Below are 9,069 nucleotides of genomic sequence, written 5' to 3'. Positions count from 1 at the left end.
TTCGTAGACATTAAAGGAATACAATTGTTTCAGTCCTCAATGAGTACGAATGTAGACATTCACGATACGGTATTCGAGCGCGTTCAATCTAAGAGCATAGAAACGCCAGTTAATGACAATTTTGTGCAAAATCACCAAGGTTCCGGCGTCAAAGTTAAATTTCGTGGAGGCGCGCTGTTTAGACGTTAGTGTGGACATACCGCCACCTGCTGGACCTTTCTCGAAACGCAGCTGGTGGTGCGTTTAAGTTGAAGTTGAAGGGCTTATATAGGAAACTAATATTTCTGTTCCGTACCGTTAACGGTGTAATGTGGACGCTGTAACCACTTTTTATTTACAATCATCAAAACAATTGATGAAACTAGAGGGCTAGTATGTGACAGTATAATTAAATTAGGCAGCCAAGGCATGAAATGACACACGGGCTACACGCTTACAGACATAACCTGAACGCATCAGTGTTCATCAGTCCAAACGTCCTTCTTCCGGGAGATTTAAACGGTAAGAGTTTTTTTGTTTTTGTTTTTAATCTAGTATACATTCTGGTCGTTTGGTTGCATTTTTCAAAAGTTTTCAAATCATGTTGATGTCAACCTTAAACCACTCTACATTATTTAAACACGTTTTGCTTCCTCGGCATAACAGCTAACATGTAATAGTCCACGCTGACCCTGCGTTCAGTGTTTTATGATCTGAATTCTCTTATATAATTTGTGAATTTGTCTTTCAATTATTTTAATTTCCCTCCCTCCTTGCAGCAGTGGCTATGATGTTGGGCCCATCTTGCCCAGGTTGCAATTTATCCAGTTTTGTAAATATGCACTTATTGTTTTACTTGCCTGACACAAAGCTTATATGTTTGCGCCACGTTTGCTGGGTATTAACGGACACAGTCTGGTGCCTGGTTCTTAGATTTCCTCTTCAATTGCTTCTGCGGCCTGAATGTTACTGGCTGAGAGAAAAGGGGGCAATCGAACCATATTAGAGATTTATTAAAGAAGCAATTACACTGTCAAGTGTGCTGAACGGAGGGAATAAGAAGACACAACCAAGAAATCCCCAAATTATTCTGCTAGAAAAAGTGGTCAATAAAAAATTTATAGGGCTGTTAAATGGGGGGAATGTGCAGAAACTACAAATTGTGTGATTAAAGGAAACAGTTTAACGTCATAAAGCAGTATGAGTTGGTAGAGAGATGTCAAATGCAACCGCATCTGTAAGCATCACATTGAGGAATAGTGCACAAACATGCTCTCCATGTTCAGATGCTCATTATTCCTTTCAACAGAAACGCAGTTGGAATCTTAATTTTACTCACTAAACTAGCTGCCAGTATGTCTTTGTTCATCCCCTTTTAGATTAAAAAAAGACTAAGTCTGGAGCTCAACCTCTGGTTTTCATTAGTATCTCCTCTATTTTCCCTGGACGTTCTTTCATATTCTTGCAGCCTTATCAGGGAGATTTGTCACATCAAAAGAAAGGAACAAAGCTGTGGATTTGGCCTGTGATCACCAGGAAGGGGACGCGAGATTGTGTTTCTTGATCTGGGAACAATATTTCAGCCCGGCTTGAGACGTGGCGAGCGAATTATCCAGGCCGAGCGCGATTCTCCGCTGAGGGCGTGAACTTGTTTCTAATGTCGAGCTCTCATTAACCACGAGGCTGCACCACAAAGGCTATTCCATCTGTCCCGGCCGCTCCGTGTGGCCCCTGAGCCATTTCACTCTGATACATGTGGGGGAGGGGGGAGGCCGCGATGTCATTGCATTACTGAGTCCATTATGTTCCACAGAGGAGTCGGGGCATTAAAGTTTGTGGTCTGATTAAATTTACTGCTGTTCGCCTGAAGAGGCAATTGGTTTGTCCAGCGCACCTCGTCCCTCATGTGCAGTGCAGGTGGCACTGAAAGAAACCAGCCGCACGTGCGTCATGTATTGATAACAGCGTCTCTGTTATGCAGCTTTGTGTCTGCAAAAGGGGGAAATGGAGCCATATTTCACCACGCTGGGTAATTAGTGTTCAGGCCGCGTCCACCTTGTTTCTCGGACTGAGAATCATCTAAAATCAGGATTTTAATTGGATTTAAACTCGCTTCTCGGAAAGGCGCCGAGGGCCCCTCCGGGACGCGGGTTGATCCAGGAAAAGGTGGTTTTATTCGAACTGCCTCTGCTTGATCCACTGGATGTGTCCACAGTAGAAATGAAAGGGACTCAAGGATGAAGCGCCTGAAAGGGGGCCTTTTTCTGCGCAGCTGCTGAGATGAGAAGGACATGCACGTCGGGATGAAACATGAAAAACGTTAGACCGCCGCTGTCTGGGTTCTGGATGCCTGAAAGGTGCTGCGGTTTGCTTGAATTAGAGACTTGGAATTGAACCCCCCCACCACCGGCTGTCAAGTCTATCCAGAGGATCCTCCAGTTGGAGATGGCTGACTTTGGACGGTGTGTTTAGCGCCTTTGCAACAGTTTCCCACGTGTGTGTGTGGGCGCCCCGGACTGGCGACCTTTACAGGCCTCCTGTGACCCTGATTAGGAAGAAGTGTTGGAGATGAAGATGGATGGAGGGAGGGAGGGAGGGAGGGACAGAAGGGAGCCGCTAAAGTGAGTGATGTGTGTGTTAGCATGTCTGCCTGTCACGACCGGTGAAAGGAGCCACCCCACCGTCCCCAGAGAGCAGTCAGTCACAACTCCTGTGTCTCCCACAGGTGACCTTTGAACCTGCTCTCCCTCCCTCACCTGTCATCTCCGGCGCAGCTCGAACACGTGACCTTGTCAGACGGTCTGAGACGCCTGCGGCAAACAAGTCGAGTGTAAAGTAACCACAGTTTAGGGTTAGGGTTAGAGCAAAGCAAGAGTGGGTTTGATGATCTTTCAGGGTAAGTTTAAAGACAGTGGCGCCTCTCTTTGAAATTGTCTTTATGCGCACGGTGCTGCTGTGTTGAAGCGCAGGTGAGACTAATGGCAGACACTGGCTGCAGGGGGGGCGCCTAGCAACAGTGGCACGGGTGCAGGAACATTTTTGGTTGGGGAGCCGAAGTGTGCGTGTTTGAATGATTACAAAGGAGTGCCCCAATTACTGTAAGAAAAGGGGGGGGGGGGCACACAAACAAGTCCTCTGTCAGAGTCTTTAAACCCAAATCCATCCATATCAACAAAGCGTAATCCGGTATTGTACTGGTATTGTTCCAGGCCCATTTAAATCATTCACATTTTTGTCATTTTTATCTCAGGACAGTATTCACACACAGCCAGAGAAGGTGTGCACCAATTAAGAATATTGATACAGCTCCTTGATAGTTGCTTCTTTCTGTTTTCCTGTTTATTTAAATTTTAAGATCTAACATGAGCGCCATTACTGAGCGCCAGCCTTGTTCTTACCTCCCACCGCTAGAGGGCGCGCTCGGTCTTTGGAAAGAGATGCATATAACATAAGACAATGAATATTGCTGTTTATTGATTTACATATATATATTTATGTGTGTGTGTGTGTAGATGTTACTTCCTACAAATATCCAGCTACCATCCCTTTTGCACAAAATAATAATTTTCATTTGTCATTTAAGTTGTCATTCAATTTATCAGGCTCAAAATCAGATAAGACATAATTGTAAAAACTAATGAAAGTTATTAGACATCTGATGCTACCCTGATGCTGGGAGTGATGTGGATTGATTCAAAAGAGCTCCGGACGGGAAGATTGAACCGAAACAATCTCATCAGGAAGTGGAGCTGGGACCCCCAGCGTTCACACGTACCCCAGCGCTCATAGTTCCACCTTCATCTCGCTGTTTAGCGTGCAGGAATAAGATATTTTGGTGACATAAGTGCAACGATTTTAGCACTAATTTTACAATTATGGGAGCTCGACCCACCCCCAGTACAGCTCTCACTTTAGTTTTAGATGTGATTGTTATGTAGTCCTTTAGCATTTTAATGAAAAAAGCAAATTTAGATTACACTTTATTATCAATGTGTGGGTAGTAAAACAATAGCTGCAAAATAATCATTCCCTTCGCCCTCCTTCTGCCATTTCACATGTTCCGCTCCAGCAGTGTTGTGTCACCCATCAGTCACCCTGCAGCCAGAGGCGCGCTGCCACACGTTTGGTCACGTGCGCATTCTTTGATGCTAGATAGACTCAGGCCTGACCACTCCTGTTGCTTGTTAGCAAGTCTCCCTTATCCTCTGGAGAGAACGCAGGCTCTCGGAGGTGCTGACAGCGTACGTCTCCTGTTGTTCCCCTCGCTCACACACACGTGCACGTGCACACACATACACAGAGTCACATGCATCATTACTGTAAACTTAAATCTCTCTTTAAGCTAAATGAATGAGATGACTTGTCATAGTTGGTGTGCCTGGGGGTGGCCTCGGGCAAAGGTCATGTGCCGTTACCATGGTGATGTAATTACACTGCTCTGTGAAAACAAGCTACCCAGAGGTGAAGCTGTCACACCGAGGAAGATGGGATGGCTCGGAATAAGAGGATATAATGCTGAGCAGCTGCGGGATCGGCAGGTTGGCAGCTAAAGAACGTTAAATTCACCTTTTGTCCCTGTTCATTTCTTCCTGTTGCTGTGTCGGCTATTTCTGGTCTGAAATTGGACACATGCTGAGCCAATTGAGTTTTGTTTGTGTGTGTATGAGCGCAACATGCAGGTTTGTGTTGATCCATCCACACACGCACGCGCCAGCTAATGTGGACGGTATTTAACGTTAGCCGCTGCTCTCCGCGTCCTCCTGCCTGGAAGCGGGTTGGCTCATCTTCCCGCCCCATCACCGAGGCCACTCTGGGGAAGCCCCCCCCCCGCCGCCGCGGTTAGGACTGAGGGATGGCCTCGGCTCAGCTGGAGCTCCCAGGCGGCCTCGCTGTGCGTCCTTCTGTCTGTTTGTCCTCGTTCCCAGGGTTGACTGATTGTGTTGTTAGGCTTGGCAGCAGATGGAGACTCACAATTTGGAGTCATCATATCAGTCACTGACACTTTTCACTGCTCTTATTTCAGGCCAATATCAACCTGTTCTCAGCAGCGTTGCAGGATTTTAGTGGTTTAACTATCCCGCCCTCACAGTCCGGGTTAGCACCTTCATTACCGTTACGTCAGGCGGTTGAACACGTGTGTGTGTGTCCACCCATTGAGACTGAGGACAATACCATTCATATTCAAGTCACATTGTGCTCCCCGAAGATGAAGCTGATTTGAATGTGCTACCCAAGTGCAGCCCCAGTGTAATCAGTGTTCTTTAAGAGCAGTCAAGTAGAATATGGCGTCCTGCTGCTCCAGCAGTGGGAATGTTAATGTCCTCATGTGGTAATGAATTATGTATAGCAGTAAGTGGCTGATCTGGGTGCGAGTCAAAGAGGAGCCGTAGATCACAGTGCAGCTGTCACTCCGACTGCATTATTCCTCCGGCTCCATCCTCCTGTCCCCGGCACCCTCCTCGGCCGCTCTGCGTGAGGCGCGCTCCTCGTATCCCTACGCCGTTACTGTTCATCCGCTTACACACGGGGATGAAAACCCCCAGGTTCTGGGACAGGTTTGTACAAATAATGAGGCTTTTGATCCAGTCTGGTCCTGCTCGAGGTTTCTTCCTGTTAAAGGGAGTTTTTCCAGCCACCGTTCCAGTCTGGATTGATTAGCGTATAAATATTGACTTGAACTTCACACGATTCATTCCAGGCTTTGAGCAAACATTCATTTTCTTTGTTTGAATGTTTTCAGTGAAACTCTAAGCTAGTTATAATAACTGCAATGATCCAGCGCTGGGTATCCAGGATTGTTTCCATGTTCCCCACTTTATACATGCCGAAACAAAAAATAACTGAGATTTATATAAAAAGTGGAACAGAAACAGTTCAAAGTGAACTTGGTCAGTTTTCCTATCATAACAGAGTTTATTGCTGCTCTTTAACTTCTCTCCATTTTCATTAGAAACAGAGACAGAACGTGTGAAGATGGGGGGGGGGGTCTTTTTCAAAAGATATCAAATTCAACCTAAAAATAACATTTATTGTGTGCTAAGAGTGCCTCTTCTTGGCCCCTCTTCCAGTCAGACCGTTGATTTTGTGTAACTTTGCCTGAGAAGACGGCCAAAAAGTCTCATCTAACCCCGAAGCCTCGGCAGCCTCGGGGTTCGTTTCAAAAAGATCAGTGAAGCTTTTGCGGTTATTGATTCATCTCACATTTTCCTTTAATTTCCAGAACCTGCACGGCTCCATTTCTGCGGATCTGCGAGTGACGCCAGAGCTGGAAATGTCTGCCCGTATCGCACACGTTCGGCGTGCACGGCGGGGACGGCTGCATGACTCAACGCGGCAGCAATGTGGCAAATTTACACGCAACTTTTGTCCGTCGCCGCAGTGGTGACAGAGCAACAAAACCAGTGGCAGATCCCGAGTCAGCACAAGTAAACAGCAGCTTTTCTTTGCCCTCTTTTGTCCCCCCCCCTTCCCCTTTGTTCATTTGTCGCTCCCGGTTTTGTTGCTGTGGAGATTGTGGTAATTTCCTGTTATCTTTCTCCTAATGCGCGGCGTTCGCCTGCTATCTGCCTAATTTGGTGACTCGGCGAGGCGACCGGGCGCTCTGTGACCGGGGAGGCCGTGAGTCCTGCCTCGGTCGGCCTCTGCAGCGTGATAATTTGACCTATTAAGGCCTCCATTTGACCCTTTCAACCACATTATGTCTGGAATAATTGTCTGGTCTCGCCAGCATACAGTGTTGCTGTGGAAACTGATGAGCACTTGACAGTTGTAGGACGGGGTTGCCATGACAACGCAGCCAATCCGCACCCTTGTGTGTGGCCCGAGCAGCCCTCATTTTTTTTATTCAATAGTGTTTTATTTATTTCTTTTTCCGCCCATCTTGCCTTGTGCCGCAGCCTTATCAGCCAGGCATGATGGGAGCAGGAAGATGGAGCCGTTCTGACTCCAGGGCCTCCCTCACCGTGTCCTGATAAGGGATTTGGTTTTTCCCTGGACCAGGAAGAGCTTTAAACCTGTCAGAGAGCAAAAAGGCAGTTCCATCAAAGCATTCGGCTAATTAGCACATTTGCGATTGTAGTTTTTTGGCCGAACGCTCACTCGATATTATCTCTAATACATCAGTGGTGATATAGCATAATCTTATCTATAGCATCAGGAGGGATGTGGCCACTGCTGATATTTTTGTAAAGTAATAAGTTGTCATTGGTTTAGGATTTTCATCGCCGTGATGGATTTCGCCACGACCGAGCTGAATGGAATTAGAGCGTAGCGCTTCGCTGTAGGAAGCTGAGATGGGATCTTCATTAAGGGAAGAAAAGGGGAGTGAGCAGCATCTTTTGTTAATGCAGCGAGTGATTCTAATTGATTGTGAAATTCATTTTGCTGGTTCACATCAAACACTGCTGTTGGGGGGGGGGGGGAGTCTTTATTATACTGTGAAACAGCGGCATTGAGGGGCTTATTAATGTCAAGCTTCAGCAGTAAAAATGATTCATTTATATGTACATTTACTACTCTTTTCACCATAATGGGAGTTCTGTTCCTACCAAAATGTCTATTGTGCCGCGCGGAGGCCACAATGAGTTGGAAAGAGACGTGAAGGTGATGTTAGAGTGGATGAGGGCAATTTGTTTCGGTCTAAAATAAAGTTTTAGGGGACTCGAAGCTAAAGTTAGCAGTTAGCAACCCCATCACCACCACCACCACCAGTGTACTCCACTGTTGTTCACGAGTGAGGGGGGGTTTTTGCTAAACCGTGCCATTTCTGCTCCCTTGTGTGTGTTTTTCTGAACAAGTCTCTGCTTTGTTTAGTAACTCCCGCTGCTAAAAATGTCAAAGCCGCCCCGTCGATGATGTCAGAGCAGTGACATTTTCTCTCATCTCATTGTTTCAAGTATCCTTAATTCCTCCGCTCCTTCCTGTTTGCAGCAGCAGAGGTTTCGCTCCTCCTTTCTGCCGCGGAGTGATACGTCCTGCGCCTTTGTTGAGTTCCAGCATGGGTGTTTCAACTGAGCTGCAGTGGAAACGGGCCTGGGTCGTCCTCACACATCCAGATTAGTTTCAGACGGAGTGTGAGTGAGGACGGCTGATGCCAAATTTATGGACACGCTGTTGGGAAGCGGCCCACAGTTGCTTCTGATGATGGGGGGCGCAGCGGACTGTAGCGTGGCCTCCGGCTGTGTCCGCGTCTCATTAAGGTGGCGGACCAGGATGCATAGGCGTTCCCAACAAACAGACCGGGCCAAGACAGCTGCTGTCAAATCCAAACGCGGCACAATCCCCCCCCCACCCCCGAAAGCCTCGTCACATTTGATGCTCCCGCACCCCCGCTGGTGCGTTTGGGTCTCGCCGCTCATTTATTAATTTATTTATTCCCCTTTTCTCCACCAGTGCACTAAAATATTCATGTTTGCCTGCGCTCACTTACAGTGCCGGCATCCTCTGCTCTATTTACACATCGCCCGGCGAACAGCCCTGCTCAAGGAGCCTTGTTAGCAGCCTGCACGGCGAGGAACAGGAGGCGGGAGTGGAGACTGGGGATGGTATATATTTTTTGCCTGACCGGGCAGGAAAGTCAAAGGAGGAATAGAGATGATACAGAGAGGATAGCTGCGCATTGACTCATTCTCCAGTTGCGTAAACAGGCCCAGGAAAAGAGGGCAGGCGAGAGAGCGGTCTGGTGTGTTTGTTGTTGTCTCTCCTTTCAACAGAGAATTGATTCTGTTTGTTTTGGACTGGCGTGACTGGCCTCCGTGCCGTCTCCCATCACTCGAGTGGCTGCCACAGCCTGCCGGTCACTCGGGGTGTGTACACAAAGCCGGCCCTTATTAGTTAGCCATGCGGGGTCCTGGCATTGGAATTTTAACAAGCTCCTGGAGCAGCTCAGCCTTACGCTGATGGGCCTCCTTGGACAGCCAGTAAGCTTTCCTCAGACCTCTGCCGGGTTCATTTCCCAACTAGCTGTCCTCTCTGGAGAGCTAACGCTTCTATGTCTCCCAATGACCCCGGGTCGCCTCTACAACCGGACTATTTCTCTTCCGAGATGATAATGATAACGGGCTGATTTACTGAGGCGCGCTCTGGTGTGTG

Source organism: Takifugu flavidus, chromosome 17 (assembly GCF_003711565.1).
Source record: "Takifugu flavidus isolate HTHZ2018 chromosome 17, ASM371156v2, whole genome shotgun sequence".
In the NCBI taxonomy this organism is placed as follows: Eukaryota; Metazoa; Chordata; class Actinopteri; order Tetraodontiformes; family Tetraodontidae; genus Takifugu; species Takifugu flavidus.
Note: the sequence above shows the minus strand (reverse complement) of the source record.